Here is an 8,299-nt window from a genome sequence, read left to right as displayed (position 1 = left end):
GCTTTACACAATTGATTTATGTATGGATTGTGATAAGAGTTGTATGAGCCCCTAATAAAACGATTAAAAACAAAACAAAACAAAAAAAACTTCTGTCAACACAGGACTATTTATTGCCCTCAAGAGTCTGGAAGGCAGGGACTCGGACAATGGCTACCAACAGATGAATGGTGGGATAAACAAACTGCGGTGCTGACGTCCAACGGAGTATTACTGAGTCTTCAAGAGAAATGAATCTCTGATACACGCTGAGACACACATAAATCTCGACACATTACCCTGAAATAAGTCAAACACAAAAAGATGAACATGATTTGATTCCATTTCAAAGAAATAGCCAACGTGTGCAAATCTATGGAGACAGAGAGTACATTAATGGCTGCCCAGGGCTGGGGAGGCTGGAAGGAAACGGCATAATCGCTGATAGGTATTGGGTTCTCTTTTTAGTGATGAAAGTGTTGTGAAATGGATTGTGGAGACAGTTATACAACTTTGTGAATATTCAATTCAGCGAATTCACTTTTAAAGGGTGGATTACATCGTACGTGAATTCTATCTCAATAAAATGGATTTATAAAATAAAACAAAATGTAAGCTTGATCTTTCCAAATAGTTTCAGTTCATTTGTCTGAGTAGGTGTGGACTGCAGGCCCTCCTCCCCACCTCCCAATGGTGTAAACAAACCAATGGCAGCACGTTTGAATATTTTGTAGGCAAATTGGCACATTTTTAAAAATTGTCACTGGTGTTCTTAAATTCATTCATTAATCAACATGCACTTTTCTTTCCTTTTTCTTTTTAACTGGCACATTTTGAAATAATAAGGAAAACCCAATGGCCCCATGGCTAAAGTGACCAGATTTTAACATTGGTAAAGCGGGACAAAAGCGGGACACCATTGATAAAACTCATATCCTGGTGAAACAGCCACATAGCAGCCGAAAACCGTATACCCTAGCTTGTCGTGCATTCTTTCCAAAAATCGGGACTTTTTTTAAAACGCCGTGGGACGCAGGAAAAATTGTTCAAAAGCGGGACGTCTGATCACCTTACCCATGGCACAGGGCAGAACTGCCTCTCCTGGTTTCTGAGGCTGTCTGTCTTTACAGGAACAGGCAGCCTCTGTGTTCTCCCAGGGAGTGCATGGCTGCTGGGCTAGAGCTGCAGACCTTGCGGTCCGCAGCCCCACCCGTCACCCCTGATACCCCCAGGGCACCTTGAATACAGAAAAAGGAGAGTCAACGTGAACTCTAGTTTCTGGGGTGAATTATTTAGGTATATTGCTATGACATTACCAAATGAGAAGTATGCAATAAGGAACAGGAATATGTGGGGCAATAAATTCAGAAGGTGGCATAACGAGTTCCAAGTATTTAAGGGTATCCAGTGAGAGATGCTCAGAAAACCACACCTTCTTTTCTGCATCAAGGCCCCCTTTTTGCCTCCCCCACACTCTTCGTGGCCATCTAGTTGAGGTACTCCTCTTGGTGCTGGGGAGCTCTGGTGGCGTAGTGGTCACATGTTGGGCTGCCAATCGCAAGGTCAGTTCAAAACCACAGCCTCTTCAGAGGGAGAAAAATGAGGCTTTCCATACCAGTGAAGAGCTACCATCTGGGAAGCCCACAGGGGCCATCCCACCCTGCTTTACAGGGTCACCATGACTCAGTGGCAGTGAGTCTGAAGTGGTTTTTTTGCTGGGTGTTGCCAATAGCACCTATGATGGTACGTATACACGAGTGCAGGGCTGGCTAACTTTTAAAGCGGAAGAGTCGATCCTGTCCCTCACAACAACTTAAAAATTATTCAGGAGTCATAAATATATTTTTACAAACAAATGCAATCACCATTATCTAAATAATATCCTTTTTTTCAATTTTACTTCAGAGCCATATGTGTGTTATCCAAAGAGCCACATATAGCTCTCAAGTCAGTTTGCCAGCTCCTGTTGCAATGGAAGGCCAACAACCTGCCAAAGAACAGGGGCCAGGCCTTCCTCAACCTGTATTCCACACTCCTAGCACCGAGGACATGAACACTCAGTATGAATACTGAAGTACAAAAGATTTCATTTGTTTGTAAAAATATATTTATGACTCCCCCGCCCCCAGGGGGAGGGATAGATACCATATGAAGGTGTAGCTAAGAGTCAAATGTAAAAAAATACCCAGGACTTCCAAGAGACAAGAAGTCTCGCCTAGAAAGGACAAAGGCCCGCATTGAGACTTCTAGTCTCCAGATGTATTTAGGGGACTTCGAGCAAGATGGTGATTAGGTAGGCAAGCTCCCCAGACCCTCTACACAGATGTCCTGAGAACACGTGAGACAGATACAGATGATTCTCCTGGTACCTGGAGCTTTAGAAGAAAGGGCTGACAAGTGGACTGAGTGTCAACTCGGAGAAGAAGCTGGACAAAATGGTGAGAAAGGACACAGAGCACATAAACAACAGTGGACCTGACACAGCATGACCATTTTGAACTTTTTTTCTTTTAATGGATGAGTTATTTATTTATAATTATTATATTACATGTTGGATAATAAATTGAAGTCAATGATTTCATGCCAGCAATGTTCAATTGGGACCACAACCTGATAATCACCTCTGCTCCCAGGACAGCGCAGGCGCCCACACTGGTGGCTGGCATGCAGAAAGCAACCATGCACACATGTACTTCCTACAGCCCACCCACTGGGTGAAAGCAACCACCCACTCCAGTACCACCTGATCAAAGGCAACAGCCAACACCAGCCAAACCCATCCTAACTGCGCTCCTCAGTGAACTGACAACTGTGCACATACTCATACTCTCCATCACACCCAAGAGACATGGAGTGTCTAAGAACACATCAAAAAGCAACCAAATGCAAACACATCACAATGTTCTAGAGATACGTTTCAGTTCACGAGAAAAATGATAGAGAAATGCCAACCATGAGACACCACCAAGAGGGTTAACTTACATGTGATTGACATTCCAGAAGTCTAAACCAGGAAGAAACCACCCCAAAAAGTACAGAGAAAACTGTCAAAGAGTTGTTGGAATGAGCTGTTACCCTCCAAGAGCAGTGGTTCTCAAAGAGAGCAGCAGCAGCAGCAGCAGCTGTGGCCCAGGAGCGCGATGATCAGGTTCCATCACAGGTAAAGAAGCGGGGGATTGGCCCAAGAAGGTGCATTTCTAACAGACTCATCTGCTTGCTTCTTGGGACTGAATGTAGCAAATGCTCGGTAAACATCTGCTGAATAGTGTATATCACCCAAAGAGGGTGATACTGTCCGCCCCCCCACCGGTGGTGGGCGCAGAGATGTCCAAGGGGACTGCAAAAACAACAAAAGTGAACCCACCCTAAGTGATGAAGTGCAAAAGACCTCAGATTACCTGGTCCCATTTATAAGAAATATCTAGAAAAGACAAATCTATCAGAAAAGTAGATTAGCTGTTGCTGGGACTGGAAGTGGGAATGAATAAAGGCTGCTAATGAGACAAATGTTCATGGAGGTGAAAGAAATGGTCTAACAATAGGATAGGGGTGTTGGCTGCACAGCTGTGGATTTATTAAAAATCAATGAACTACAGACATATTTTTAAAAGATTACGGGGTAAAACTTTAGGGCCTAGCTTTTTACAAGGGATTATTAAGATATGCCATCAAATGTTATGAACAAAAGACAAAATGGATGGATTGTACTTTATTAAAATTACAAACTTTTGTGCATCAAAGGATTTTATCAAGTGAAGTGACAACCTACAGACTAGATGAAAACATTTTTTAACTATATCTGATAAGGATTTTTTTAAAATTATTTTATTGAGGGCTCGTACATTTCTTATCACAGGATAAGGATTTACTATCCAGAATATATAAAGAATTCCTGCAATTCAACAACTTGAAGACAAACAATCCAATCAAAAGTTAGGCAAAAAACTTGGATAGACATTTTTCAAAAGATTAGCAAGTGGCCATCAAGTACACAGACAGAGGCTCAATACCACTAGGGTAATGCAAATCTAAGTAACAATGATGTACCATCTCACACCCACTAGGAATGGCTATGATTAAATAAATAAATAAATAAATAAATGGGAAAAGTCAGGTTTAAGATGTGGATAAATTGCCATCATCACCCATCACTGGTAAGAAACAAAATGGTAAATCTCCTAGAAATATGAATGGTAACTCCTCAAACGCTAAACACGTGTATGACCCGACCCAGTAATCCCCATCTCACATACTCAAAAGACTAGAAAGCAGAAATGCAAACGGAAAACCGGCATTCATGTTCATTGCAGCACTAGTCACAATAGCCACAAGGTGGAAACCATCTCAACGTCCATTAAGTGGATAACCAAAATACAGTATGTTTTATGCAGTGAAATATGAGCCCTGGTGGCAAAGTGGAGTACACACTGAGCTAACAGAAAGGTCATCAGTATGAAACCACCAGCCACTCCCCAGGAAGATGAGGCCGTCTTCTCCTTAACGGCATAGTCTCAGTACAGAGGGGTTGCTCTACTCCACCCTGTAGGGTTGCTATGAGTCAGAAACAACTCAATGGCAATGTTATTTTTTAATACAGTGAAATATTAGAGATCCATTAAGAAATTTAGTTCTACACAATAACTTAGATGAACCTTGAAAACATATTGCTGGAGTTAATCAATCACACAAAAAATTGTATGATCCCACTTACATGAAATTTCTGGAAATAACGAAATGTTCGGAGACCAAAGTTTTTAGCAGTTAGCAGGTGAGAGGGCGAGGGGGAGTCACTGCTTGTGGGGCACTAAGTTTTTCTTAGACAAGCTGGAATCATCTGCAAAGGGGAAGTGCTGATGGTTGCACATGATAAATGTAATCAATGTCACTGAACTGTATGTTTATAAAGTGTTGTTTTATCATCTATTGACCACAATAAACTTTCTTCTTAAAATTGTTAAATGGTTGAGGTGTAGGAGGGCTTTGAAGTTTAGTAAAATGTTTGTAGAAGTGAAGTTATCTAGATAAAGAACATGATGGAGATGATCCCACGAAGACTGGAATCAAACCGGTGAGCAGGAAGGGAAGAAAGGGCAGGAAGGAATTTGTAGGTGGATAATGGAAGAGGAAGCATTTGAGAAGGTGACTAGGGTAAGTTTCCTTTCCGACAAGTTGCTGCCATTTGGTTAAATGAGGGGGCTACAACAGTTCATGGAAAAAATGAAATTAAAAGATAATGGAATTTTTCCATGAACTTTTTGAAGTCCCTTTGTACATGAAGAGTCTATCTTGAACTCATCAAAGGGAGATTTAAAGATCACATTAGCACTGTAGAACTGGAGATCTGAAAATTATTAAGGCATAAAATAATTGCAAAGCAGAAGGCAATGAATTGGGTTTTAAACTTCAGAACTATAAAACAGCAAAGCTATCGAGCAGCTCAGAGTGGCATTCTAAAATCGAACCCCTTTCAAGTCCAGACTGGCTCAAACAAAATCTCAGTTCAATGTTTCAACTCGCTTGGTCAGATTTGCTTTCATCTAGGAGCTTCCCCCTGGATTGTTCCACTATCCACTGAGCGATGGGGCTCTTCTTTACCCAAAGCTGGTTACTGAATAGGCTTGTCAAAGGAAAAGACTATCATTCCCACATATCTGGAACAAGGAAGCTACATTTTATTGCTTGCAAATAATCTCATTGCACACAGTAAGAGTTGTTCTCATTACAGGGTTTTGAGAATCATGGAGTCCAGGGATTGGTGGACTTTCAGAAGCCAGCAGCCCTTACGGATTGGCTGATGGGCCTAAATCAGCTTACAGCAAGCTGCTACCGGCTGGGCGGGTTGACTGGCAGAAAGGGGGCACTGAAAGGAAGCTCTTAGTGATTGGGCCTGTTTTGGTTTCTTTAATCATTTTATTGGGGCTAACGATTGGGCCTGTTTCAAAGGGTTCTGCAGTTACCACTATCAGGCTGAGGGCTAGGGGCAGGGAAACGTTTGCCTTTTTTTTTTCTTTCTTGAACAGGAGAAAAGGAACTTTTTAACTTTCAACCGTCATTGCCCCCATTATCCCCTCATTACTATTACTGTGACCCACCCCCTCCAAAGCACACATTCTCTTAGAATGTTTTTTAAAGCAGCTTGCTAAATGCTTTAGAGACACCAACTGAGGGTAACAAAAACCAGAACACAGGTAAATGACAGAAGTCCAAAGCATGCTCAAGGGCCCTGCGACCCATTCCCGTGAGGCAATAGAGGCGTCTCTGCCCAACTCGTCCATTCCAAGAGCCCAGTGGACCAAATGACAGAGAAGTGGCTCGTTTTTTTTTTATTTATAGACCTACTACAGATATTGTGCCCTGTGTATTTTTAGTAAAATCTGTTTTCCCCATTAAGGACATCAGGCTGGTATAGCTGTTCCCATAGCATACAGCAGCTTATTGATCACCCACCACAGTAAAACCAAAGCAGTCCCCTGCCTCACTGTGACCCTGTAGGGAAGAGTAGAACTACCACATTGGGTTTCCAAGGCTGTCACCCTTAACAGGAGCAGTTGCTGGGTTACCGCCATGCCACCAGGGTTTCTGGCTCCTCCAGTGTCTGGCAAGTTACCTTTAATCCTAAAGTTTGCGGTCAACCAGACAATCCCACTGGTGTCCATGAGAAAATATTTTTTCAGAGAACTTAAGAGGTGGCTTTTATTGTCTGAGTATCATGACCAGTTCAAAATATTCTATCATAAAAACAATGCACTCCAAAAAGTAAAGTCATTCAGAAATACTTTGTAACCACAGTCCTGTGAAACCTAAATTCTAAAAGGATTTCACTTGGTCGCAGCACTGCATGGTGACCAGCAAGGACTCTGGAAAAGCACTGCCGGCCTCCAAAGCAGTAATGGGGAAAGTCACTGGGGCTGAGCTTCCATGTCTCAGTAACCTGTTGAGGATGAGTTAGCAGTTAGAATATAGGTACCAAGAGTTTACTGTGCCCTAACTACAAAAATCTAAATTATCTGGTGTACTGGGATCCCCTTTTCGGAGGATTCCCTGGTGGTGTAGTGGTCACAGGCTGGGCTGTGATCTGCACGGTTAGTCTCGCAGAAGGTTGGGCTTCCTACAATTAGTCTCCGAAACCCGCAAGGGGTCGCTATGAGTCAGCACTGGCTGATTGGATGGCGATGAGTTTTTCTGTTTCTGGATTATGAATTTCCTTAAGGACACCTGCGCTATATGAAAACTGGTCGCAGTTTGGGTTCGAATCACAGGTAGGTCCCTCCCTGGCCATGTGACCTTTCCCATTTCCTCACAGGTCTGGGTCAGCCAGAGGGTGAGTGGACGACAGGATGCCAGCGCCTGTCCTCGGAGGTGCTGCGAGCCCAGGTGCCCCACAGCTACTGCCAAGATGCCCCCAGCATCGCGAGCGCTCAGTGACAAGTCTCGCCAGGCTTTCCCACCCGGCCCTCGGCCCCTAACCCCAACCATCAGTTGCCATCGGACGTGTCCGGAGTCCACACCTCCAACCTAAGGTTGTCATTGTGGTCCGTCCGCCCGCCCGTCCGGCACCACCGCCAGGGCTCATGCAGACTCCAGAAGAGGTCACCTCGTAGCCCGGCCAGAGCTCCGGGGCCACCTGCACCACACTTTCACACGTCCTCGGCCCCAGACGGCCCCGTCAGCTCTCAGCCCGGGGCCGGCTCACTGAGGCTGCGCTCTCCTCGGGGGCCCCGCGGCCCGCCCCGTGCCCGCCACTGGCGCCATCCCTGAGCCGAGTGCCCGAGGCCGCGCACAGGCGCTGACAGTTACTGCTTCGACGTCCCGGCGCCCACAGTGGGCGGAAACTTTGTCCCCGGCGTCGCCGCGGGCAGGTGGACGGCCGCCGTCACCGTCCCCGTCCGGGTCAGCGGGGGTGGCGCCGGCCGCCCCCACACCCTGGGCCCCGACGGCACGCGCCGCGGACCGAGCGCCGGGGGGACGGAGCGCAAGAGGGCCGGGCGTGGCCGCGCGCGGGAAGCCGCCGCGGAAAGTTTCCGCGTGAGGGCCGGGCCGCACCGCCTTACCTCGCCGGCACGAGCCGCCTCGCCCCGCTGCGCCGCCCGGGCGCGGGAGCTGCCCGCGCTGCCCGCGCTGCCCGCTCGGCGACCGCCGCCTCAGCGCGAGCCCCTCCCTGGTGGCGACCCCATCCCTCCTCCCAGCATCGAGAAAGAGAAAATGGCGCTCGATCTGCCTCCGGAAGTGACGTAGACCTCATTTGCATGCCGGTGCAGCCAGCCAATCGGAGCAGAGTTTGCATTGGGACCCCTGGGCACTTGCACACAGAGCCCTTGGG

General features: G+C 46.2%; 1 protein-coding gene across 2 annotated transcripts in view; it reads right to left on the bottom strand.

Moving 5' to 3' along the window:
* The window catches only part of ADNP2 (ADNP homeobox 2), a 27,785-nt gene extending 19,699 nt beyond the window's left edge, over positions 1 to 8,086 (bottom strand). For both annotated transcript variants that reach the window (XM_045296247.1, XM_013008098.3), the window contains exon 1: positions 8,031 to 8,086. The gene's annotated coding sequence lies outside the window, so the exon portion shown is untranslated. The remainder of the gene's footprint in view (positions 1 to 8,030) is intronic.
* Positions 8,087 to 8,299: the final 213 nt, after the last annotated feature.

The sequence above is a fragment of the Echinops telfairi genome, unplaced genomic scaffold (genome assembly GCF_000313985.2).
Source record: "Echinops telfairi isolate 266 unplaced genomic scaffold, ASM31398v2 ScPeMD7_7400;HRSCAF=8409, whole genome shotgun sequence".
NCBI lineage: Eukaryota > Metazoa > Chordata > Mammalia > Afrosoricida > Tenrecidae > Echinops > Echinops telfairi.
This window is presented reverse-complemented; position numbering and strand designations above follow the sequence as displayed.